This window comes from Acomys minous (assembly GCF_964271855.1).
Source record: "Acomys minous genome assembly, chromosome: 14".
Taxonomy (NCBI): domain Eukaryota; kingdom Metazoa; phylum Chordata; class Mammalia; order Rodentia; family Muridae; genus Acomys; species Acomys minous.
Genome location: NC_140496.1, coordinates 84,583,509 through 84,609,690, shown reverse-complemented (window position 1 = coordinate 84,609,690; position 26,182 = coordinate 84,583,509). Strand labels below are relative to the sequence as shown.

At 42.7% G+C, this 26,182-nt stretch overlaps 1 long non-coding RNA gene across 2 annotated transcripts; it reads right to left on the bottom strand.

The window, feature by feature from the left end:
* Positions 1 to 784: 784 nt before the first annotated feature.
* On the bottom strand, positions 785 to 14,531 carry LOC311583347. Of its 2 annotated transcripts, none has more exons than XR_014774463.1 (5): positions 14,390 to 14,531; positions 13,483 to 13,692; positions 11,660 to 11,787; positions 7,704 to 7,835; positions 785 to 3,894 (listed from the first exon to the last, which is right to left on the bottom strand). It is a non-coding gene; the product is annotated as an uncharacterized lncRNA (long non-coding RNA). The 2 variants fall into 2 exon arrangements; XR_014774464.1 differs by having other exon boundaries at positions 13,483 to 13,650.
* Between the last annotated feature and the right edge of the window lie 11,651 nt (positions 14,532 to 26,182).

Sequence of the window (26,182 nt, the reverse complement as noted above, 5' to 3'; positions counted from 1 at the left end):
TTTTACTTCCAGTGACGTATAAAACTATTCTACAAGCCATCAACAATGAGATATGCTCATATTGCAAATAGCTTTCTTAGACAGTAGGAGAAATAACACCCACTTATTTCACATTTTAAATTTTAGCCTCTTTAAATATTATGGGACAAGTCTTTATGACTGAAATCCACACTCCCTGCTCAGAGCTGTCCTGCTAATACTGTGCTTAATTGGTACAATACTGCCCGTAAAACAGAACATTTGGATATATTTAACAGTAGTAGCTTAGACTAAAAAGAGGCACAAACCATTCTCAGGCAAAAATTAAATATTTTATTTTGTTGTATTAATGTTCAGAAGTAGGCACCAGATGTGACAAGTGGATACTCTTGTCCTTATTTTAATACATTTTATTATAAATTTTCCATGTTCTAAATCCAGGCCAATTCATTTTGTAGAGATACAAATTTATTTGTAAGCTACATTGAAAATGAAGGGCTTCAGGAAGCCCACCTATCCTAGAGAAGCCACCTTCTCAGCTTTTATTCTTTCTATAAAGTAAGGTAAATGACAACATTCTTTGCTGTGGTGTCTAGATATTCGTCTATCTGGGAAACACTAATGGAGAACAATTACCTGAAGAAAGTCCATGGTGGCACTTAAGATGGCACTTCCGGGCTAGAAGAGATGGCTTAGTGGTTAAGAGCACTGATTGCTCTTCCAGAGGTCCTGAGTTCAATTCCCAGCACCCACATGGTGGCTCACAACCATCTATAATGTGATCTCATGCCTTCTTCTGGCCTGCAGGGGCACAGGCAGGCCGAGCACTGCATACACAAATAAATAAATATTAAAAAAAAAAAAGACAGCACTTCCGTATAATTTTGGCACTTATGTGAGAGAGGTCCTGTAAATTGGTTGTTGTGGTTTACTAAATAAATGGGCCAGAAACATTAGGCTGAGCTGTGGAAGAGGGCCATGAAGGGCAGAGAGGTCAAGGACACCACAAGAAAACCTACAGAATCAACTACCCTGGGCCCGTAGGAGCTCACAGAATCTGAACCACCAACCAAAGATCATGCATGGGGTGGACCTAGGCCCCCTACACTTACGTAGCAGATGTACGGCTTGGTCCTCATGTGAGTCCCCTAACAGTGGGAGCAGGTGCTGTCTCTGACTCTGTGGCCTGCCTTTGGGTCCCTTCCCCCTAACTGGGCTGCCTTGTCTAACCTCAGTAAGGGATGTGCCTAGTCCTACTGGAACTTGATACACCAAGGCTGGTTAATATCCGTGGGAACCCCTCCCCCCCTTCTCTAAGGAGAAAGGGAGAGGGAATAAGAGGAAGGGAGGGCAGAGGGAGGAACTGAGAGGAGATGAGGGTGCGATTGGAACGTAAAGTGCATAAATTAGTGAATGAAATGAAAAATAAATAAATGGGTCAGATTGGCAATCAACTTCATGGCAGTCTTTCTGAAGTTTGTACAACATTCCAGTTGAGGACTTTTCTGCATACATATTGCAGCCTCTGTTGTAACTTTTTCAGTGAGGAATCCGTTATTTTGCTAGAGAATCTGAAGTATCAAAAAATGTTCTCATATGTCCATTGAAATCTACCACCTCATCACTTTCAGCCTTTCATTCTCTGGGATATGGAGTACACAGGACATTTATATCATCTACGCTGAACTGTCGGCTTAAACGTGCACAGACAGTCACACCGCTCTTAACTCCACTCAGAGACACAATGAGCAGTTGTAGTGAGCATTACACATGTCACACACGTGCTCCTCAACTGACAATAGGGATACGTATCGCTGAACACACTGCACATCGAAAACACAAGTCAGCAATGCATTCAATACACCTAGCCTCCCAGCCATGATAACTCAGTCACACCAGACACAGGGGAGCATCAGCAGCTTCCCCTACTGACTATGCGGTGGACTGGATGCTCCTGATGCTGCCAAGCACTCTGGGGGGGGGGGGCGGCTTATCACAGCATAATTACTTGCTCAGAAAAAGATCAAAATTCAAAGTATAGTTTTCACTGAATGCGCATTTCTTTGGCATCATCAGAAAGTAAACAAATCATAAATCAAAACATCATAAGTTAGGGAGCCTGAGCATTTTGAGTATTTACCATTCTCATAGTCCCTTGGTGCATTGAGCGTTCTTGAACGGTATCTTCTAGAGTGTAAGACTCAAAGTATGCACAAACATCTCATGTGTGGGGGTCTAGAAGTGGACTGTTACCATAGATACTATGGGAATTCTTCAGCTGATGCAACCAAAACACATTTAACATATTTAAGCAATTATGTCATACTCCATACTGAGAGTACAGTTCATTGTATTAGTTACCTATTGCTGCATAACAAATTGCCCCAACACTTAGTAACTAAAAATGACAACAAACACCTATTACCTTACATAGCTTCTATAGCTTGGGAAATTGGACTCAGCTTAGCTGAGTGACTCTGGATCCATGTCTCTCATGAAATCAAAGTTAAAATCCTCAGCTGCAGTACAATCTTCCGAGAGCTGGTGTGGAGCTGGAATCTTCCTTCTAAGGCAGTTTGCTCACCTGACTGATGCATACTAGCTTAGATCCTTCCCACACAGACTTCAGAGACTGGCTGAGGGTCCTTGTGACATGGCGTGACATGGATCAGAGTAGGTGATCCAACAAAGGAAAGTAAAGAAGCCACAGTATCTTTTTTCACTCTACCATTGGAAGCCACACACTGTACTTTTCCACTTTCTAGACTATGGATGGTTCAGGTCAGTCTCATCTACTGTGGGAGAAGACTATACAGGAGCATGAGGAGAGAACACTATTCGGGGGCCATCTTGCTCACTAACATGAGAGTTAATCCTATATCCCCTATATCTCCTCCGCCATCAACAGCACCCATGTATGAAGTGTCTTTATATCTATCTTCTCAAGGCTCCCAAGTCTCTCATCCCATTAGCCATAGCATTCCTAAGTCTAGAATCTTGCATACCAATAGGGTCTAAAGGTAGACAAAGCTTTTTCAGTGTGGCTTCTAGATCTGAAGGTCTGAGAACTAAAGAGATAAGATGCCCCCTCTACATATGTAACTCACAACAATGGGACAGGACTTCAGTAGCCAGTACACACACTTCCATCCAAAGTGGGTACTGGGCATGCTGGAGTCACTGGTACATAGATAGTCTGGAATCTAGCTTGGGCAAATACCCAAAGTTCTTCTGCATCTCATTCCTGCTTCGTGGAAATGACTATCTTTGACTCTTGACTCTGTAGACTTTTCTGCTTCCTCTTTGGAAGGAACTTCTTTTCTGAGATGTGCAGCTTTTCTATGTCTGGTTCCTGCCTATGGAAATCTGACCGTTCAGAAGCTTTCCTTCTTGTTGCGCCTCTGTTCCTTTCCATACAATCTATCAGCAGTCTTGAAAATTGCGTACTCATAGAGACATGATGGCCGTCTTGTGAATTTTATTAGGGATGATTCCATTTACACACACACACACACATACACACACACACACACACACACACACACACACACACACACACACACACACCCTATAATCTTTTAACATCATTTCTTCTCTACTTAGGATTCCTAATGAAATCACTGAACTAATGAAATACCCAAAGTTTTACTGAGTTCTTTTCTGAGGCGTCACCTTGGACCTTCCTAAGGTTTTTAATAAAGAGTTTCACAGTAATATCCTCTGTTTCATTTTCAGTCCAAGATTGTTGGGCTGTCCTGCATTGGATCTAGGTCTGGAAGCCTCTTCTTTGTTTTGGCATTGTTTTCCATCTTGGAAAGCCTGGCGGTTGTGAAAGTCAACAATTCTTGGATTTGGTTGGTTTGACAATTCTTCCATTCATTCGTTTATCTTCCTCTTCTCACATTTCACTATGAACTGCAAAATAAACCAACAAGCATCTTCAAAACCCTAATTGGAAATCTGTTAGCTAAGCAACCCATTTTCTCTTTTTCCTTCTTGTGGTGCTGGGGATGGAACCTGGGACCTTATGTGTGTGGGGCAAGTTCTGTACCGCTGAGCTTCTCCCCAGTCAGGCTTTGGCTTCTGGCTTACTTTTTTTTTTTTTTTAATTGTCATGCTGTTTAGTTTGGTTTAGTTTTTTTTTTGTTGTTGTTTTTGGTTTTTGCTTATTTGTTTTTGTTTTGTTTGTTTGTTTGTTAGTTTGTTTGTTTTGAGACAGCATCTCACTATATTGCCCAGACTGGCCTCAAATTTCCAGTCCACCTGCTTTAGCCTTCAGAATTCTCGGGTTACAAGCATGCTTCATGGTACTAGGACAAAACAACTGATTTACTGGATATAGTTTCCAGCTCCAAAATACTGCAGGTAACAGAGTTCTTCTGCCATTTTCACCATCTCCATGGGTGTTTTTTATGAGCAGTTTTTAACGGCCATTAGATCTACTCAAGAGGTCTTTCATGTTTACTTAACAATCCCTTCAGTACTCAGTTTTTTTTTTCAGCTGAGTTAATTCCAGCACCTCTCCTATCATCTTATGGTTTGCTAATGGCAGCAACCCACTTCCAGATATATTAGCTAACTATTAACATGTAGCAAATCACCAGATTCCTCAAGATAATAAAAAGAAGTTGCTGTCTCAGTTTCTGTGAGTCAGGAATTGGGGAAGAGCTTACCCAAGTGATTAAGCTGCAGGGTCTCTTAGGAGGTTGAACCGATGCTGACTTCTATTGTAACCCGTTTAAAATGTGACTGTAGTGTTCACTTCCCAGACACTTCTCCACAAGACTGGCAAGTTTTTTGCTGGCTCTTGTCAGGTAGCCATGGTTCCTAAATCCTGCAGTCTTCTTTACAGGGCTGTCAGAGTGACCATATGACACGGCAGTACTCCCTGCCCCACTGCCAGAGAGCTGTCCAAAGGAACGCTAAGCAAATGCTGTGTATCTTAACCTAGGCAGTGACATTTCATCACTTCTTCAACATCACCTTTTCAGTTAACATGCTAGAAGTTGAACTGAGACCCTTGTGCATACTAAACATGTAGTCTTCCCTAGAATATATGTCTGTGTCACCCTCCATCTCTTCCAGGTGTGCGATCAACTCCTAATCATTGTGGGAGAAGGCTGCATAAGAGTGTTGATCACAGGAGCCAAGAGTCATTGGCTCAGTCATGGAAGTTAGTGGTCAGGCTCAATAAAATCACTGATGATTTAATTTTTAGGTGCTTTTATTAATCTAGCTTTACCTCTTTAGGTATTTATCTTTACTGTTTAAATTTATCCTTATTTATCATTTAATTATGTTTACTTTGTGTAATTCTGTTTACTCCAAGGCCTCATGCATGCTAGGCTGGGGCTCAACCACTGACACCTTCTCAGCCATGAGTCACTGAATTCTGATCAAATTCAGTTTTACATTCCAACATAATCAGACTTTTTTGAATTGTATTTCTGCTATGTAAATGCTGTTTTTGAACTTTGAATGGTAGATCAGCAATGGTAAGTGATGGCGTTTCTGTGCTTCTTTCTTTCTTTACTTATTATTGTGTATGTTGGGGTACATGTGTGTGGGCACACACTTACTACAGCACATGTGTGGAAGTCAGAAAACATTTACAGTAATGAACCTACCTTGTAGTGTGTCCTGTACGCCATCGCTCCAACTTTGTTAGAACACTAACACATTTTTGAAAGACTGGGCTAGACTGACAAAGCCCTCAAGAAGTGGGTATTAAAGATTACAAATGTAGATGTCTAATTTAAAAAATATAAACACATAATTGAATCGCTAGAGTTAGATGTCAAGTACTAGTCTCTGGCAAATTTATAAAATATGGCAAGTCCATTATCCTTTGCCCACTAAAGTTCTTAAGAGCAGAGGCAGTGTTTTCTTGTTATCTTTGCTTTTTTTTCCCATTGGATTTTGCCTTGTGACTGATATATCAAAGATCTTAACTTTTTCTCCCCACTGCTGAGACCCTACACAGACTAGCCAAGTGTTCTGCCATGAAGCTATAGTTATTGCCCAACAAGTACTTCTTAAGTGTTCAATTGGTTGATAAACTATTAATAGATGCTAGCTCTCCATCTTTGGTCCATTGGCACCTAATTTCTTCTATCACTAGGGATACTCCCTACCCACAGCCTGTTTCCAGTGCCTGCTAATCTGAAACTGGACTCAGCTGGAGAGATGACTTGGCGCTTAAGAGCACTCAGTACTCTTTTGTAAGATCCCAGTTCTGTTCCCTGAACTCTAGTTCTCAGGGATCCTATACCTAGATCTATGTGGGTCATAAACATGATATATATAAACCCACACAGGCACACACAAATAAGTACACATAAAATAATAATATTTGGGAAAAAAAAAGCTCTACTCAGTTAAAGTTTAACTATCTGGAGCTGGGGCATGGCTCTGTGGGAAAATACTTGCTGCATAAGCGTGAGGACCTGAGTTCGAATCTCCAGCACTGGAAATGGCAAGATAATGTAGCCCCAGGGCAGGGAGAGAGAGAGTGGGAGAGGAGATAAGCAGATCGTGGATACTCAGTGGCCAGCAAGTTTAGCCGAAACAATGAGTCCACATTCACTGAGAGATGCTGTTTTCAAAACATGGGGTGGATGGTTACGGAGGGAGAGGGAGTCACAGTCCTCAGTGGTGTGACCCTGGTAAGGTGCCCTTGATGAAGTAAATAACCACCTAGCCATGGTCTTGCCAAATGCACTAATTAAAGCAGTGGGCTTCCAAAAACAATAGACACCGAAACAGGAAGAGAGTTTCTGTGACAAGGGTTTGGTGGGAGGAGACAATATGACATGATTATGGGGGTATGATTAAAGTACATTCTATACATATATTATGAAAAATTGAAATAATAAGCTTAAAATAAGATAAAGAACAATAGAGGAAGACAAAACATTGACTTCTGGTCTCCACATGTACAGCCTTACATGCAGGAATAAGCTTCAGTCTCTCCCCTCCCTCCCTCCCTCTCTCTCTCTCTCTCTCTCTCTCTCTCTCTCTCTCTCTCTCTGTGTTATACAATAATTAACTATTTTGAAAGGGAATTCATTAGACAATGTAAGAAAACTAAAAAAAAAAAACAACATTTGTTGTCTACACCTTGGTTCAGGTTAAAGTATAAAAAGCAGGTAGGTTTTCTGATGCAGTTCAGAAATAAATTTTTAAAAAATGGTCAAAGTGTTCACCAATTTACAAACTGTAATGATTTCCTAGGTACTGTTTGAGGGTTAGTCTTAGGATGGACATATCAGCTGGTGGATTCTTTACCCGAAAAATCTGAGCTTTACAAAGTTGGAATTCCAAAACTATTTCTTTGCCATACAAAATTCTCTTCCTTGAGCACCAACTTAAAAGCTACTCTTCAAGTGAATAGTTTCTGTCACTCACATTAAGCTATAAAAGCTGAACCTCACCAGCGTGCCATCCGTCACCCCTGTACTTCTTATCCACATTTTCTGATGGTATTTCTTTCAGTTCCATTTTCTCTTTCCTACAGTACCCCGAGTTGGAATGGTTTAGCTGACCCCTCAAGGCAGGTCATCCAGCCGCGTATCCTCACCACATTAACACACAGAATCAACACTCAACCATGCTTCCCAGAAACCTCAATCCCAACTCCTCACCAATTCTGTGATGGACTGCCCACCGAGGTTAGATTTCAGTGAGTGCTACATTTTAGCCACAATTTAGCTTTCCAAACTTACCTTCCACTTCTTCCCCACACCATATTATTTTTGGTTCGCCAAATTCATCCCACACAGCATCAAGTCTTTATTTCACATTTTTCCCCTTGGCCTCAAATAGTCTTCCTTCACTTTCATTAAATTTCTGCTGGACTGTTAGTGAAAAAAAAAAAATTAGAAAGACTTGAAAACAATCTTTTGTGATAAAAGTATTAGTTTTTTTTTTAACCCCCTGGAAAGTTTTGGGTCTTATTTACCATGTTGTAAGTGAGCTGCAGACACTGAAACTGCAGTTTCTCTTGTATATTCTAAGTGTCTCAGGACTTGCTGGCATCGTTCCATGTACAGCAGCTAGCACATCGGCCTTATGAAAGGGATCTTAGTGAGCTGTGGAAGGACCCTAACTAAGCCTTACCCGTTGGTTAGGGGTGGTGAGTAATAGTGGAGGGTTGTGTGTAGTTATGAGAAAAATCTTCAGAGTGAAAAAAAAAAGCAAAACAAAAAACAAGGAAACAAAAAACAACAACAACAACCCAAAACCATCCAGAGCTAACTTTACTAGTTCCTAGTTGTGTGATTTTGGGTAAATCAATTCATTGTTGCCACCTCCGGTTCTTCATCAGCAAAATCAGTATGCCTATCTCATATTCTGTTGTCATAATTAAATGACATTCTCTCTATAAAATCTTTTCTGTGCTGGGTGTCCTGTCACATGCTAGAAATCCAAGAACTCAGGCGGTGGAGGCCAGGAGAATTGAGAGTTCAAGGCCAGCCTGGGCTGCATAATGAGACTCTGTTTCAAAATAAATAAATAAAGCCTAAGAATTAATTATCTTCCTTTCATCTCTTATACTTAGGAGAATCGTATAATACCCTTCAATTTATTTTTATAAAATAATAATTAAATAAAAATAAAATGTATCCCTTTAATCCCAGGACTCATCAGCCAGAGGGAGGTGAATCTCTGAGTTCGAGTCCAGACTGTTCTACAAAGTGAGTTCTGAGACAGCCAGGGCTACACAGAGAAACATTGGAGAGGGGTGGGGGGGGGCGGGTCGTTATTTAAAAACAACAATAAATTATAAATTACAAGTTGCAGCACAACTAGGAAAATACTAAGAAAAATATTGGAAATATATGGGAAAGGATAAAGACGGCAGAGCAAAGAATCAAGACTTTTTAAATTATGTTTTGTATTTATTTTTTTTATGTGTTGATTTTTTTTTTTTTTTTTTTTTTTGCCTACACATATGTGTATGCCATCTGTGCCTGGTGCTTTCAGAGGTCAGAAGGGGGCATCAGATCCCCCGGAACTGGAGTTACAGATGGTTGTGAGGTATACGAAGGGGCTGGGAACCAAACCCAGGCCCTCCGCAAAAGCAACAAGAGCTCTTAACTATTGAGCCCAAGACCCAAGTTTTCTTTTCTTTCTTTTTTTAAGTAAGCATGAAGAAATTTAATCTTCTTTTTTAGCTGTGTTTTGTGGTACATTCTTGTAATCCTAGCCTACAGGAGGTACAGGCACGGGGGTTGGGAATTTAAGTCCAGCTGCAGCTACCTTGTGAGTTCAAGGCTAAAATGAGACTCTGTTCCATGAAACCAAAACAGTGCCATGGTGACCTGGTGGAGACCAGAGGAACATTTGTAGGCGTCTGTTCTTTCCTTCTACCAGGCAGCTCACTGGGTTCAGGCTTGCTCATCCCGAACTTCTGAGTTCTTATATAAATTGATAGCATAGTCTTAACTATAGAATATGATGAAAAATTCCTTACATTATTCCAGTGGGGAGCATTCCATTAGCTACTATTATTTCTAAGAGTTTGCATCTAAAATTAGAAATAAAATGTTTAAATACTGCAGTTTATGGGAAGTCTAGGCAGCTTAGAGCTTGGCCACAGGGCAAAGGTTGTGCCGGCCCACCCACATCTAAAGTGAACCCTTAGTGCCCCCAGTTTCCAGCATCCATGTTTTCTCTCCAAGGAGCACTCTCAGTGGTTGTAACCATTTGCCTTTAGGAAGACCCTGTGGAGAAAGACGCCCGAGGAGACCACCGGACAAATGCTACTTGCTTGTTTTAAGGCAATCACCAAAGCTGGAATTAATACCTTTAACACGGCTGAGCTCTTAAACATAGGCCTGTGGGTATAGGTTTGGGTTCGCTTGTATCAGTCTGCTTCTCTGGAGGATGAAAATTTCCCATGAGGAAAGCTAGAGTTTCAGGGCTCGTCATGCCATTTAGTTATAGTTAATTCAGGGTTTGGGCTCATTTTTTAAGGTATAACTGTTCCCCCAAATGCGCTCAGAACCAAGCCCTCCACGCTGTAGCTCTGCGCAGCATTTGCATTTTGAGATCATGTTTCCAGTTCCTTGGGATAATCGTTTCCTAAAACTCCAGAAATGACACTTAAGCAATGGGTCGGACCCAGGAAAGGTGTGGAAAGGGGTAGCAGGCCTTCACTCACGATTTTCCAGTTTTTTAAGGGATAATATTCAGTTCGTTTCATTTTAAAGATATTATCTTATCTAAAATTAGATACAGTTTGAAAATCTAGTGTCTTGAACTAATTCGGAGCAGATGTTTTTTGGAAGTGCTGGAAATATAATAGACCTTCAATAACTGTTATGGCTAAGGCAGAAAAAAATCACACAAACAAAAACAGAGCTTAACAGGTGTATGTGTGTGTGTGTGTGGACATGTATATATGTATGTGTGTATATGTATGCATGGGTGTGCGGGTGTGTATGTGTGTATAGGTATATATGTGGGGTGCTTTGGTATGAATGTATGTGTGTGTATGTTTGTTTTTTTGTTTTGTTTTGTTTTTGAGACAGGGGTTCTCTGTGTAGCCTTGGCTGTCCTAGACTTGCTGTGTAGACCAGGCTGTCCTTGAACTCACATCGATCTGCCTGCCTCTGTCTCCTGAGTGCTGGGATTAAAGGTGTGCGCATGTGTGGGGAGGTTTTGTGTTTGTGTGGTGTGTGTCTGCGTTTGTGAATATGTGCTCATGTGGTGGAGTGTATGTGTGTATGCATGTGTGTGTGTTTGTGAGGGGAGTAGGGGGATGTATTTGTGTGTACAACCCTTCTTTTTCATCGCCTTAATATGACCCAGGCAGTGTCAGCTGTAGGCTACTAGAAGATATTTTGTCTACTTACCAATTGAACATCTGATTCCAAAAGTGTTTTCTTCTCTCTGAGAGAGCAATCCATGGGTATGGGGAAGGGCTATGTGTCTACTGCAACAGCGACTTTCTGGTTCCAAGTGGGAGAGTCTTATTATGTCCTACCTAAGGCAAATATATGTGGGCCTAAGTAGCAAGATTTCAGGGAGGGCACAGCTTTAAGGGGACTCCACACATCTTATCAGCAGCGTACCCTCTTTTCCTCAATCTGTCACACATGCTTTTTCTTAGTCAGCTCTCTGACCTATAAGGCCCTTCAGTCTTCTTCCCTGGCAGGGACACAGATTTTGCCAGGGTGGTGAGACACTCTACTGGGCCAGCTACTGCTGTATTCTTTCAGCCTCTTCTGCAATGTCCTCTGAGCCTTGGAGAGCACAGGAATTGCTTGAGCTTAAGCATTTAAGGGCAATCTGGGTAATGTAAGAGATAGTCTTATCAATTATGAGATAAAGACACCTTTTTTCTTTTTTAAATTAATTTGTTCAGATTACATCTCAATTGTTATCCCCTTGCTTGTCTCCTCCCTTCCTCCCTCTTTCCCACTTTCACCCTATTCCCTTCCCCTAGGTCTGTGACAGAAGGGGACCTCCTCCCCCTCCATATGGTCACAGCCTATCAAGTCTCATCTTAGTAGCCTGCTTATTCTTTCTCTAAGTGCTACTAGGCCTCCCCACAAAGGGGAAGTGGTAAAATATGGGACACCAGAGTTCATGTCAGAGTCAGTCCCTGCTCTCCACACAACTGTGGATAATGTCTTGTCCCTTGGCTAGATCAGAGTAGGGGTTCAATACTTACTGCATGTATTGTCCTTGGTTGGTGCAGTAGTTTGAACAGACACCCTTGGGTCCAGATCCACCCATCATGATGTTCTTCTTGTAAGTTTCTACTTTTTAACACTTGCTTTTATTTTCCATAAAATGTCACTGTTAAAAAAAAAATTAGCGCTCTCACCTCCTGTCATTGATTTTATATATATTTTTGTTTCCTGCACTTTTCCTGCACTGTATCTCTAAGTCCCATCGATTTCCCATTTCAATTCTGTTTGAGATGTGCTTCTTTGACATATTTTAAAATGTGGTTACTTGAGTACATCGACTTATTTCTAATTCTCCTAAAATGTTTTTAAAGTAGCATAAAAAAAAAAACCAACCACGTGCAAAGATTTAATAGATTAAAAGTGGCAAATATTTTACTACAAAAGATAGATATACAGTGTATTAGTTACCTATTGCAACATAACAAATTACTCCAAAATACAACATTATAAAATAAAACAAAATTGTTATCTCACTCAGTTTGTGTGTGTGCACTGGGAAATTATACCCAGGGCTTTGCACATGCTAGGCAGTTACTCTAATAAAGCACTGTCACTAGCTCTATTTTTACTTTTTATTTTGAGACAGTCTCAGCTGGCCAGGACAGCAGTGAACTTGCTCTGTATCCCAGGCAGACCTCGGTTTGCAATCCCCCTGCCTTAGCATCTTGATTAGCTGGGATTACAAGCCTATCCCATTGGGCTTGTCTAATCTAGTTCTTTTTTTAAAAAATCTATTTATTTATCTTACACACACACACACACACACACACACACACACACACACACACACACATCCTCTATCTATATGTGTACCTGCATGCCAGAAGAGGGCATCAGATCCCTGTATAGATGGTTGTGAGCCACAGTATGGTTGCTGAGGATTGAACTCGGGAGGTTTTTTGTTGTCGTTGTTGTTGTTGTTGTTGTTGTTGTTTGTGTTTTTTGTTTTTTGTTTTTTCAAGACAGGGTTTCTCTGTGTAGCCTTGGCTGTCTGGACTCACTTTGTAGACCAGGCTGGCCTTGAACTCACAGCGATCCACCTGCCTCTGCCTCCTGAGTGCTGGGATTAAAGGCATGCGCCACCATGCCCGACAAAGACTTGGGACCTCTGAAGAGTAGACAGTGCTATTAACTGCTGGGCCATCTCTCTAGTCCCTGCTTAATTTCTTTCTTTCTTTTGTTCTTTTCTTTTCTTTTTTTAAAAACATTTTTTATTAAATATTTTTTACATATACATTTATATTGTTATACATACATACATATATATATATATATATATATATATATATATATATATATAGTAAACTACCTATAGCAAGAAGAACCGTAAAACAATCAGGAAACACACACACACACACACACACACACACACACACACACACACGTTATATTCATACTTGTTTTGGATATTTTTATTTGGAAGCCTTGAAGAAACCATATTTCCTATCTTGGTGCATCCAAAATTTTGAATGTAAATCAATATCTATCATATCTCATCTCTATCAACTTAAAACATCTATCTAGACCTAAAAACATCTTAACCCCTAAACAACTAAGCTTAATTGTAAAACTAAACTATCTGGCCTTCAACCCCATCAGAGACTTGAGAAGGAATAAAAATTAATTACCTAAGTATACAGGGAGTACAGGTTAGCAGCTTCCCAAATGAGAAGATGACAGAGACAGTTTGGTGCCTGAACACCAAAACTCTCTATAATGGTGGAGCATCATCTTCAGCCTTCTGGCCTGCTAAATCTGACAGACATATTTGTGAGGCAAGAACTGTTGAGGACTTGCTTACCCTGTTTTGGCAGAGTTTGGCTGTCAACTCTGCCTGCATCCAAGCTTGCCCTTTTTTAGGCAGAATTCAGTCTGTGGTAAAAACATATTTCTTAGTGGCTCATTCACCACATTTGAAGCCATATCCATAAGGAGGTTCTTTGGTGCTCATCATCTTCTTTGAAGTAGGCTAGGTGTGGTCAGGAGTTAACATGTCTCATTGTAAATTTATCTTTGAAATAATAAAAACATCCTTAAATGCCATATTCTTTATGTCTCTGAGTTTTTGGAGACCTTATCTAACTATTTTACCTTATCTTTCTATAGAATCATATCTATCTGTTACACCTAGGATGTATACTCTTGTGATAAAATAGACTAGTAACTGATATGACCATGAGTTGGTCAACTAACAATTAACTTGTATAACTTACATATCCTAAACAGCCTGAAATAGTACTTTCAAAGGATTGGAAGTAAACCTTGTATTATAATTGAATTGTATGAGTACAATACTGCATATTACAGTATATATATATATATATATATATATATATACATATATATAATGTCTGTTAATAATCTTACATTTGAATTCTATACCAATGTATCTAAAATTAAACTTATTTTGCATCTATATACAAAATATATACCAGTGACTTAAAAATAACATTGTGAGTAACAATAAAGGCATTAAGTTGAGGAGTAGATTCACTAATCTACTTTTGTTCTATCATCTCTATATATTTCTATATTCCCCCTTCTTTCTTTTCAGCCCCTATCTCCAACTTAAGAGTGAAAGATAAGGGACAGAAGAGACAATCCTGAGTCTAACCTTGGTTCCTCTCTAAATAAGACCAATAATAATTTATAACCAGTTCCTTATGAAAATAAGCATCTATCATCCAAGAAAACAACCAAAAACCTACCCAACCCCTCTTAAGGGAAATGGGACGTCATTCTCTTAAGGTTTCTTCCGGTTGATTTGGGGGCTTCTTCTTCTTCTTCTTCTTCTTCTTTTTCTTTCTTTCTTTCTTTCTTTCTTTCTTTCTTTTTCTCCTCCTCCTCCTACTCCTCCTTTTCCTCCACTTCTCCTTCTCCTCTTCTTCCTCTCCTCCTCTTTACTAGCATATATGGATATAAACTTTATAATAAAGGGTTTTATTATGATATCTTCATACATGTATATCATATTTCTGACCGTAATAGTCCCCTATGACCCTCTTTTGTTTCCCGTCCACTCCCAATAATCCCATTGTTCTTTCTAATTAGCTCCCAAGTGAGTCTAGATTGTATCAAGTTAAGCATTAAAATTAACAATCAAATATGATCACGTCAAAGCAATTTCATAAACTTAGAACTTTTGAAGAGTATAAACTGAATGATTAAGTTTAGAGTGTCTCAGTTGGAATTTTCCACTACTCTCACATACTCAGATTACACATTTTCTATGATGTTCAGGATATCAAAACTACAGTGCATAGGCATGCTACTATACATAACCCTTCACTCAGGTGACCCGTTACTCATGTTCCTACTAATAAGTGCAGTGAGCTCATTGATTCACCAAACTAGACTTCTAGGGAATAGTTTATTTTGGCCTTTTGTCAGTGTCCTATGTGGGTGAGCAGATATTTGTCTCCTGGGAAAATTCTATGTGATTGAAAAAAAAAAAAAACTATGTGATTGAGCTTGGGAACAAAGTCTGCAGCTGTTTAAATGTATGTTGACAAATTTATGTCCTCGGCTAGACAAATATTGAGAGAGATATTTTAAAGAGGAAATATGTATTAGCTAATGGTCTTGGAGGTCAGCTGTTTGCAGAGCTAGACCGTGGTGAGGAAGATGAGCATGAGAGAGGGAGCATGTGGTAGAGGCTTCTTATTACAAGAGAGACGATGCATATGTGTGTGTGTGTGTTTCTCTCTCTCTCTCTCTCTGTGTGTGTGTGTGTGTGTAGATAGATAGACAGGTATGTGTGTGAGAGAGACAGAGACAGAGAGAGAGAGAGAGAGAGAGAGAGAGAGAGAGAGAGAGAGAGAGAGAGAGGTCAAGCAAAGAACAACATAATACATATTAGCAAAAATTAAAATATGATTTGTTTAATCTACAACATTAATCAAAGCCTGACTAAGTAAAATATCTTTCTTTCTTGGTTTTTGCTTTTTTGGTTTGGTTTGGTTTGGTTTTTTTGCCAGTATTTTTAACCACACAGATTTCCTTGTCTCTAATCTTAGAAATGAAAAATCAAGGTCTGGGAACACAGCTCAGTGAAAGAGTACTTGTCTAACACATAAAAGGAACCAAGGCTTGGGGACTGGAGAGATGGCTCAGTGGTTAATACTGGCTGCTCTTCAAGAGGTCCTGAGTTAAGTTCCCAGCAGCCACATGGTGTCTCACAACCATCTGTAATGGGGTCTTATTCCCTCTTCTGGCATGCATGAAGACAGGGCACTCATATACATACGATAAATAAATAAATATTTGAGAGAGAGAAAAACCAAGGTTCATTCAAAGCACTGAAGACAAAACAGAAGAAAGATGGAAAGAAAGACCAATTTTAAGCCAGGCATGGTGGTACACACCTATAATCTCAGCACTCAGGAGGCAGAGACAGGTAGATCACTGTGAGTTTGAGGCCATCTTGGTCTACAAAGTGAGTCCAGGACAGCCGAGGATACACAAAGAAACCCTGTCTTTAAAAAAAGAAAAAGAAAAAAGTAAAAAAAGAAAAGAAAAGAAAGAACAGTTTTGTTGATGGTATCATCTTTATACTCTTGACAACCATCATGTATGTTGATACTATAGTAAACAACAAAACTAATACAATAGAAAGATAATTTCAAAGATTGGGTATTATAACCCTTTAGCTAGACAAGCTATCCCAGTAAGCTGGGAACATCTGTCTTATCTGTTTTTCACTTTATACACTTTATACACATAGTCTTAGTTTCTTTGTCTCTGTCTCTCCCACCCCAACACCACCCTTCCCTCTCATTTTGAGGCATGGAGTTATCTTATAGCCAATTCTGGGTTTGACTTTGTAACCACACCCCTGCCTCAGCCTCCTAAGTACTGCAATTACCAACATGAGCCCCCCCCCAAACCCAGCCATAACTCCTTTTCCAAGCTACTTACCATACCCATTTCCCAAGCTAACTTTTCAAAAAAAATCTTTATAAATAAAGTCAACATCGGAGCATTTGTCTGGCATCTTGCGAACCTAGACCATGACTCATCATCTTAGAGACAGTCGGACATCAGGGGGATGATGAAAAGATTAGGACGAAACTTGCACAGGACACTTTTACATGTCAGGCTTGTTGTGAAAAAAGCTTAAAAATTAATTAGAATTAATCTGAGATTTAAGTCATGCCAACCAAATAGATTTTAATGTCTTTGATGTTTTATTTCTGGGCACAAAGGTTTTAATTATACCATTTGATCAATAGGCATTTATTGAACATCTACTATCTTATCAAGTACTCTGCCAAGTTCCAACAAAAAGCTTAAAAATGACCTCCAGAGTCTTAGCTCACAATACAATGCCCTATATAGGAATCACCGAAGGAGTTGTTCTGGCAAAGGGTGGATTTGAAGTATGAGAACAGTAACTGTCTGGAAGCCAGGTTTAACAACAACAAAACAACAACAACAACAACAAAAACAAAACATGGTGGGACTGATTTAAAATGACATCAGCTGAGACTTTGGAAGGAGTTGGAAAAGCAGAGAAGAGGTCAGGGAGAGGGTCATGGGGCAGCTTGTGTGTGGAAGAAGGGTATCTCCCAACCCGGTTCTAGTAAAGGGTTACAGGATGAAAAGGAAAGGATTGGCGAATCACAAAAAAAGTGCTGCCTCGAGTCCAATAAGCATACACTACTACAAACCAAGGGCCTTTGGTCAGGAAGATGGAGAAGAGAACTGATTAGCTCATCAGCTCAATAAAAGTCTGCTGTGTGCTTTCTGGAAAGGCACTGAGACACTCCAAGGGAGTGGGAGATAGTTCAGTCAGCAAAGTGCTTACCTTGCAAACAGGAGAACCTGGGTAAAAATGCAGGTGTGGTGGTGCAGGACTGTAATTCTAGCACTGAGGAGATGGGGACAGATGGGTACCTGGTGCTCTGTAGCCAGCCAACCTAGCTTAATCAATGGGAGTTTCGAGCTAATGAAAGACCCTGTGTATAAACTAAGTTAGGCTGGGACGGAAAGACGGCTCAATAGTAAAGTGCTTGAGGCCTGATGTTGAAACAGGCTGATTCCCAGAACCTACCAAAAAGTAGAAAGAGGAAAAGGAGAGAACTGATTCCAAAACCTTTTTCTCTTTCTCCACTTACCTGACATGACATGCATGGTTGCAGACATCCTAATAATATTTTTTTTAAAAAGTAAGCTGAATGGTTTTACCTAAATGCTACATATTACGTTCCTCTGGCCTCCACACACACATCCACACACATGTGCATTGATACATACAAACACACATTTTTTTTTGTTGCTGTTTTCAATAAAAAGGTAAATAAAGGCAGATATCCCGCTTTGATGGTCACGCTGAGGATCTTGCTGTCCCCTGAAAGGGTTGTACTCATGACTGTTCAGGATGCCCAGCATGCAAGGGTGCTTCCCTGAGGAACAGCCAGGCTCCCTCTTGAGCTCTTAAGAAATGGGGGTAGTGTGTGCAGTGCCTGCTCATCCTGACCCATCTGTGATTCACGTGAGGAGCCTAACAAATTGGCTTAGAGGTTGACTCTTATTCACACGAAACAGCTTTTTTTGTAGAGAAAAGTGAGAACTGAAACTAACCCAATGCCTAATCTAGAAGAGGGGACATGCAGTGGGTAAACCAGGGGCAGCCAAGACGCTGAGGAGATCCTCCTGAGGTCGAATAGGGTAGAAAGAAGTGAAGGAACTGAGTGATAAAGAAAAAGGTAAAAGTGTAGACAGATTAGATTTTTTTTTTCTCCATTGTATTGTATCGCTAGCTGGCTATTCTCAATATTCTACTATTCACAATAGTCTGTGTTGTGAAAATGAGGATCCAGCAGGGCCTGGGGCGGCCAGGCTGCTCCTGGAACTGTGTCTCCATCTTCTCTCCACCTCCATGGTAGCGCCCCACCCAGACTCCTTTCTTGTCAAACTTGTTTTCAGTCACCCAAGCCCTTTAGTCTCTGGCCTATCAGAAAAACCCTCAGTTACCGGGGGACACAAATAGATTGAGAGTGTCAGATAACACGGAATTGGTGTGGAAGAAGATAGACTGGGGCTACTTTACTCTTCATGACTCCACTTCCCCAGCCACCCGGTGCCTTTAAGACTGAATGCCCTTCTCTCGGCCCTGTTTCTGAGTCTCAGGTTCACTTAGAGAAGGGTAGCCGAGTGCATGATTCACACCACTTCTTGTTTATTTGCTTTGAAGTGTTCATTGTCTCTCTGGAGCAAACCCCGTGGAACATTTGAGTCAATTCTGTTTTTCTTGGGGGAAGTGGTGTTAACACCAAATTGGATGATGACAAAGTTGGGCTGTCACTGCTATACTGGAATGACATAGAACACTGTGCGCAATGAAGTAAGAGCAGTGACAAGCCATGAATGGATGAGATCAAGTGTGGAACCACATCTTAAAGCCAAGCCATGTTCCCTGAGAACTAACTGGATGGTGACATCCAGTTAATATGTGTGCACAGAACTCATCAGAGGCTTGATGGGTACACCTCCTGGGTCTGAAAATTCCTGTTCCCTAGTGGTCTCTGCTGCCAGCCTCTAAACCTTTCCAGAAAGGCTTAGGATCAGAGGACGTGGTGGTAGTGCACTGTTCAAACTAGACAGGCACAGCACCGAAGCCACTAAGGGCCCCCTAAAGTACAAAGACTTAGGTAAATATTCACAGTGAAATTAAGGCTGCTTCAAGTGAACTGCTCAGAATGAGGGTCCAAGTTGGGGAGAATACCAGCTGCCACCTGCCAGGGCAAAGGTACTGAACAATTACTACAAATCCAGGCACTGCATTTGTAATCAAACCAGTATTTTGAAGGAGAAATGATTCAATTTCCTTAGGCGGCAAGGACATTTCCTGCAGCTTGCTGGCAATGCCCAGAAAATTCGTGTTGCATCATATCTTTCTCTAATGTGTACCCACCTTATCTCTCCCGCCCCCCTTTTTTTTGAATGAGGGAGGGGAAGAAAGGATGAGACTGAGAGAGAATACAGAGAAAGAAACAAATCACCTTCCTACTCTGGTATTTGCCAAGCTAGTACCTGTCACTACTGTTTCCTAGGTAAGGGCACAGAAGTTAGAAACTGCAGAGTAACTTGCTCTTTTTTTTTTTTTCCAATTCTTATGACAGGTCGGTAAATTCTGAGTAACTGGATACTTTGGCCTACCTCCTAAATCCGAGCAGAACATTGTTACTTTTATGTTAATAGAAATAAATAGGTCAGTGTGAGGAAAGGTGAAGCCAGAGGGCAGGTAGGGGTGGTTTCCCGAGGATGTCAGGCCAGGGTACTCAGGCCAGGCCAGCCCTACTAGCTTGTCGCCTGCTACCCACCACTAGCCTTTGCTCTCCAGGTTCCGGCTCCTGACTCTGCTGGCTATGGGCTACCCACCTAACCAAGCTTCCCAGTTATGCCAGAGGCGACCACGGGGCTTTCCTCCTTCACCTTGAGGCCAGAGGGTTCTCTTTTAAAGGCTGTCTCCACCTAATTCTTATAAGAGATGAAATGGTGCCCCAGACCTTTCTCAAAGGGACTTTTGCTTGTGTTCAAAACGCTTCAATTAACCCTAGGTTCCGCAAGGGGAATGATTGACGGTCCAGTATCTGTCCCTGGCCACCGGCAGCAGAATGGCCCGTGGGTAGAAGCAGGCAGTGGAGTGGGTACCTGGGACATATGCCAGATCTTCCCTAGATGCAGAGCTGGTTATAGGTCATCTCACCTGGGATCGGATAGATGATTCATTTTTATATGTAATGTTTTACCTCACACTATAGCTCTGGCCGGTTAATATTCAACCTCCTGGCTTGAGGCATCTTGAAGGAGGCAGGCAGGGGTGACCCACTCAAGGTATATGGCCATGGCGCTCAGGAGGGAAGACGCAGAGGCCAGGAGAGGGTGAGAAGGGACGTGAAGGGGAGGAGGGCTCCTCCTGCCCGGGACTGCAGCCTGGGGGGGGGGGGTTTAGCTGCTACAAAAGGTCGTACTGACTGTGTGGGGGCCCGCAGGCCAAGGTTGCTGTCCTGGCCCCTATCAGCGCTTGCAGGGCCACCCAGGGATGCAAGCGCACTTACACAGCTGGCCCCTGCGACCATCTGAAATGCGACGACCAAATGTTGGACCCAGGATCCGGGACGACTGGCTGCGGGACGCGGACGGAAGCAGGGGAGTGGGTCCAGCTTCGAATTAGGTCAGATTATGTTGGGGGAGGGGGGCGAGGACAAGGAAACCATGCTGAGACCTAATAGAGGAGACCTTGGGGTTCCATATTCTCCCACTGTATCAGAAAAATATGGTTAGATTTAAGAGATGTCCGACCACCTACCATGCCCCCTTGCTCTTACCTCCGGCCTCAAAACAAAAACAAAAACAAAGGAGGAAAAAAGGACCTGAAGATAAAGCAGTGGCGGGCATCGGTGGACAGCCACAGAGCTCGCCACCTGGTCTAGCGTCCCTCGGAGGAGCGGCTGGCTTTGAGGACAAGCTCAGGTGGAGCCGCGGGTGATCCGAAGAGTCAAGCTCAGCGGGTTTGGCGGAACGGAACTCAAGGATCCAAAGGCCCTGCCCCGCTGCCCGGAACTTGGTGTTTGGTAAGTGGCAAACTCAACTATGCAAGAGGAGGAGATTTAAGCTTGGGAAGCTCCGCGAGGGGAAACTGGAACCCGGGAGAGGGGGAAGCTCAGCAGTCGCAGACGGGATCCACGCCTTTGTCACTGAAACAGCTAAGACGCTACCTCCTCAGACAAGATCAATTCCCTCCAGTTCTGGATTTCAGCAGGGACCCGAGGCGCTGCGGCTGGTGAAGTCCTGGGAATGTACATTCGCCTGAGGCCCAGGGCCCACAGAAGGCTTTTATTTCACTTTCTTTTGTTGGATATTACTTTATTTTCAAAGAAATCTGCAGCCTTGGGCTCTGGCAGGCAAATCCCAGTCCTGAGGGTGGCCTGTTAGGTCTCCACCTCAATCCTAAGACTTCCCCCCCTCCCCCTCTCCCGCGCCCTCACACGGCGAGGTGACGCTGTCTGGGAGACAGGGGGTCAAGCAAACGCAGGCATCAGTGTGAAGTGACGTCTGAGAAAGCCTTGCCTTTCTATCCAGAAGAACACGGGAGGACGTCATCAAAGTGTTTTGTTGTTGTTCCGTGCAGGAATCAAGCCTACGGTTATACCTACCCAGAGAGACAGAGTTGCAGGGGCTGTTGACCGGGGCAGAACAGGAAGGAGAATTGGACTGCCCCTTGACTGAGTCACAATCAAAATCCTGCCTACTGTGCTATCCCGGACAGTTAAGAGAGTTCTAGGTATTACCATATGGAAGCGACTGGCAGAAGTGTTGCAGCTTCAGACCACTGAGATTGAGAGTAAGACTGAGACTGAGACTCACTGCTGCCTGAAGGAGGCAAAGAGGCTCTTTTACTTCTTGACAAGGAAGCTTTGGCTGGACGTCTAAGGAAAAGAACCCCAAGACTTAATCTTGGTGCATCAGCCCTCAAATCTACGGGTTGTTTTCTATATCGCTAGATGAGGAATGGGAGGAGGAAGAAAACAGCAACACAAAGTAAAGCAAAGCCGCGGCTAGGTGCAAAGAAGATAGTTGGGGCGGGGCGGGGGGGGGGCGGGCGGCGGGAAGAAGACGGGGAGAGAAAACTGAACGAGACCTTAAACATTTTAACCAGAAGATTAAGAGAGCTGGAGGGGAAGAGATTCATCAAAATCATGCCCCCCCGCACCCCCTCCCCCACGCACTCACACACTGGTTTGGGAGCAACTAATTAGTCGCAACTTCATTTAGCCTCCTTTTAAAAAGAAAAGGGGAAGACCGGCAATCTTGCTCCACTGTCACCTCACAGTAAACACAGCCATTGAGTGTTTTTAAAAGCGTGTTTTAAATTAAAAGCAAGCTAGATGGTCCTATTAGGCATTCTTCAGCTAAGTAGCTTAAGCTTAGACCATCTCCCCTTTTCCACAACTGCTACGGTGCATCGCCACAAAAGGAGTAGCTGTGATTTTTAGAGCAATTAAGTCCAATTAGCCACTTTAATGGAGGGGGTATTTTATTTCTTTCAGGACGTTCTTAGTCGCCAAATAAAATCTAAAACCAACATTTTACACAAAACATAAACTATTCAGTACAGACAGGAAGGAAGGTATACATCCTGAATACAATGAACTCTACTTCCCATCTTCTAAGAAAAATCAGAAATGAAGGTATCCCTTTGGGGATGGCGAGGCAGGAGAAAGGAGGGGAGGGCAACTTTGAATATTAACATAAAATCTCCCCCAGTCTCATCTACTAAAATCCGAATAAGTAAATCAGTTTTGTGTTCACAGTGGTATTTCTAACAGCCCATTTAAAAAAGTCTCCTCTAGAATTATTGTTTTTCCGATTAAACTAAAACATAATACTTTGGGAGGACAGAGGAGGAAGGATGTTCTTTTTAATGTCTCCTGAAAAAAAAAATCTGTTACCAGAGAGTCTTTCCCATTTCTTTTCAGACCTGCTTCATCGCGTCTACCACGTCTCTTGCATGTCAGTGTGCTTGCTTACATTAACTGTAGTTCGCTGGGGGCTTATAAATCAATCAATGGGAAGTCTATATTCATAAAGACTCTGATCTGGTTACACCCCTCCCTACCTCAGCCCTTAAAAAAAAAAAAAAGTCAAACCTCCCAGGCGGTACTGCCCAGCTAGCTCAAATCAACGGTGGACCGACTGAAGCCTGGGGAGCCTGTCGACGCCGGGCGTCAGAGACTGGAGGATTTGGATGTGGATTGCAGAACCGACCTTTGTTTTGGTCACCGCTGTGACAGGGAGTGGGGGAGGTTGTCCTCTTTCCAGAACGCCCAGGAGTTTTATAGACGCTCCTTAAAAGGGTTCGCTGCTCTCCACGGGTTAATTTATAGGGCTTTCGAGGAATATTGGGACTTTAGAGATAGTATTTTTTTTTCTCCCATTAATTTGTTGTTGTTGTTGTAACACTCCAGGACTCCTAGGGAGCTCTGGGACGGGGAAAAAAACAGGTCTGAAGAAGTGGAGCCCTCTTCGAATCAGGTAGCCTGTGGGGCTGGGGCTGGCCACCATATTTCCTTTACAATTAGGTTTATAAGTAAGTTGTGGCCATTAAATCTGAGAGTTAGGAACTGGAAGGCAACAAGAGTGAAGTGGATGTATACTCCACTCTCCTAGCCTCCACCAACCTGAATCCCGCATTAAAGGAATGGTGAGTTTGGGACCCTTAGAAGATTTTTAACTTTTTGTTTTTGTTTTTTAAATAAAATATAAACCCAACTATACCGTAGACATCAAAGTGGGTCAGAGTTCCAGTGCGTAGCAAGTGGGCGGTAGGACCTGGAGCCTACCCAAGTACGGGTCTAAGAAAGGCCCTCTTCGCTTTAAGCCGGGTTTACTCCGGTTCTCCCTGAGGCGTATAGCTGGGTGCCTAGGCCACCGAAGCCTAGCTCCTCCCTAAGCGCTCGCCATGTGCCATGTTTGAACCCACGCGGGGGTGGTTGGTCGTCATGCTATAGATTACCTTAAAGTTTCCTTTAAGTACTTTAATACACAACTAGCTCAGAAATCATTAAGAGACCTAGAGAAGGAGAAAAAATACCCTCACACTCACCGGTAATAAGTGTTGACATGCAGCAAAAATCGATTGAGTGGAACCGAGGTGGTGGAGGTGGCGATGGCTGAAGGGGGGCACCCGGGTAGGAGCGGGAGGGGCGAGGGGGCGGGCCCCATCGGCTCGGGGAACTAAGCTTCTCTGGCTCCAGGGAAAAGAGAGGTGCTGCCTAGAGGGTGAGTTGGCTGCGAAACCTGGACAAAGCCGAAATGGAGGCCTTGAGGACGCAGCTGAGGTAGTTGAGACTGGGCCTAGTTTTCTGTCCCCCCCCAAGTCCCCGCCCTCCCTCCCCCCCCCCCCCCGCCCCGTCTGAACCTTTAAAGTCGGGGAAGTGATAACTCTTCCAAAACCTCGACTTCCATTTGTTGTTTTGTTGTTTTTCAGGTTGATTTTCTCCAGCAGAGCTCTAGTTGAGCCAACAAACTAGGCCCAGATTCACCTCCTTCCAAGTCACCCTGGGTCAGACCAGCAAGGGAAGCAAAGCAGGCCTACTCCCCTCTTCCTCGCTTCTAGGCAGGACCCCCAAACTTTCACCAAGTTTGCACCCCCTCTTAACTCTTTCCTAACACGCTACCGCTGCCGCCGAAACTCAGAGAGGCACCGGCTGGTTCTCTCCCGCCCTTCTCCCGGGTCCCAGAAGGCAAAGTCCGCCCTTGGTGACCGCTTTCCCCTCCACTGCTCTCAAGTGAACAAGGACAGAGGTGACCCTCGTCCAAAGGCCTTCTATCTAACCCCCAGCGCCGCGTGATCCCTCCATAAGACAGGAGCAAAGCGTTAAAAAGAAAGAAAAAGAAAGTTAATGTGCGCCGAGCACTTGATCTTAAATCGGGGATATTATCTGCGATGTGTTTAAGTAGCAGCCCCAGATCCCTGCAGAACAAAGACTTTGGTGTCTGAGCTCCCGAAAGCTCCTAGGTAAAGTTTCGGTGAGATAAAAAGCCACTTAAGCATAAAAACACCGGTTTTCTCGGCTTCAGAAAATCGGAGGCCGCTTTTCTTTCTCAGCACCCTGCCTGGTGCTTGTCCTAGCATACTGTGTGTGTGTGTGTGTGTGTGTGTGTGTGTGTGTGTGTGTGTGTGTGTGTGTGTCTCTCGGAGATGAGGGGGCACGCGGGGGGGGGGTGTGGAGGGAGGTGACGGGGGAGACCAAGAATAACAAAAGACTTCGGCACACCCTCCAGTGACCCTGCCAGTGCCAAGGCGGTGAAGTCTTAGGGAAGTAAGCCTTATTTGCTATTATTGGTTACAAAATCAAATTTCCCATGTAACAAAAAGGAGCAAAAACGCTGGGCTGGGAGAAGGAGTCAGAGGAGCTTAAAGTCTTTCAAACATTCACATGGACCTCACCCCCTGTTTAGATGTGAGAGGATGGGGGGAGGGCCCAGACTGTAATTCATCTTGATTTGCTTCATTGTCCTGCAGTTTGCAAACTATAATCCTGTATAATTTCAGGAACAAGCAGGTTTAGAATTAATGGGTCAATATTATTTAAAACAAAACACAGGGAGCATGACCTTTGCCTCAACTACATATTGCTCTACAAGACTCAGGAAACTCGGCTCTAACCCCTCAACCCCTGGGCTCTTTGACACATTGAACCGGCTGTAGTCATTAGAAATGGTCTTTGTTTCTTTTAATGTCTCCAAAGGACTTGGAAATAGTAATATAATATAAATGAAGGATCTCTCTACTTAAGCCACAAAGATAAACGTGGAGGCCTAAATATTTTGAGCCGAAGGTGTTTCCTTGTAAATTTATTATAGATGTGTCCCTTCCAAGAAGTTTGTGTATATAAACTGTACATGGGTACACACGCTCATCTTTCTCCAGAAGTGTTTACTGGAGGTGTGGTTTCCCCCTCTGACTAGGTAAGCTTCAGACTCATTCCGAG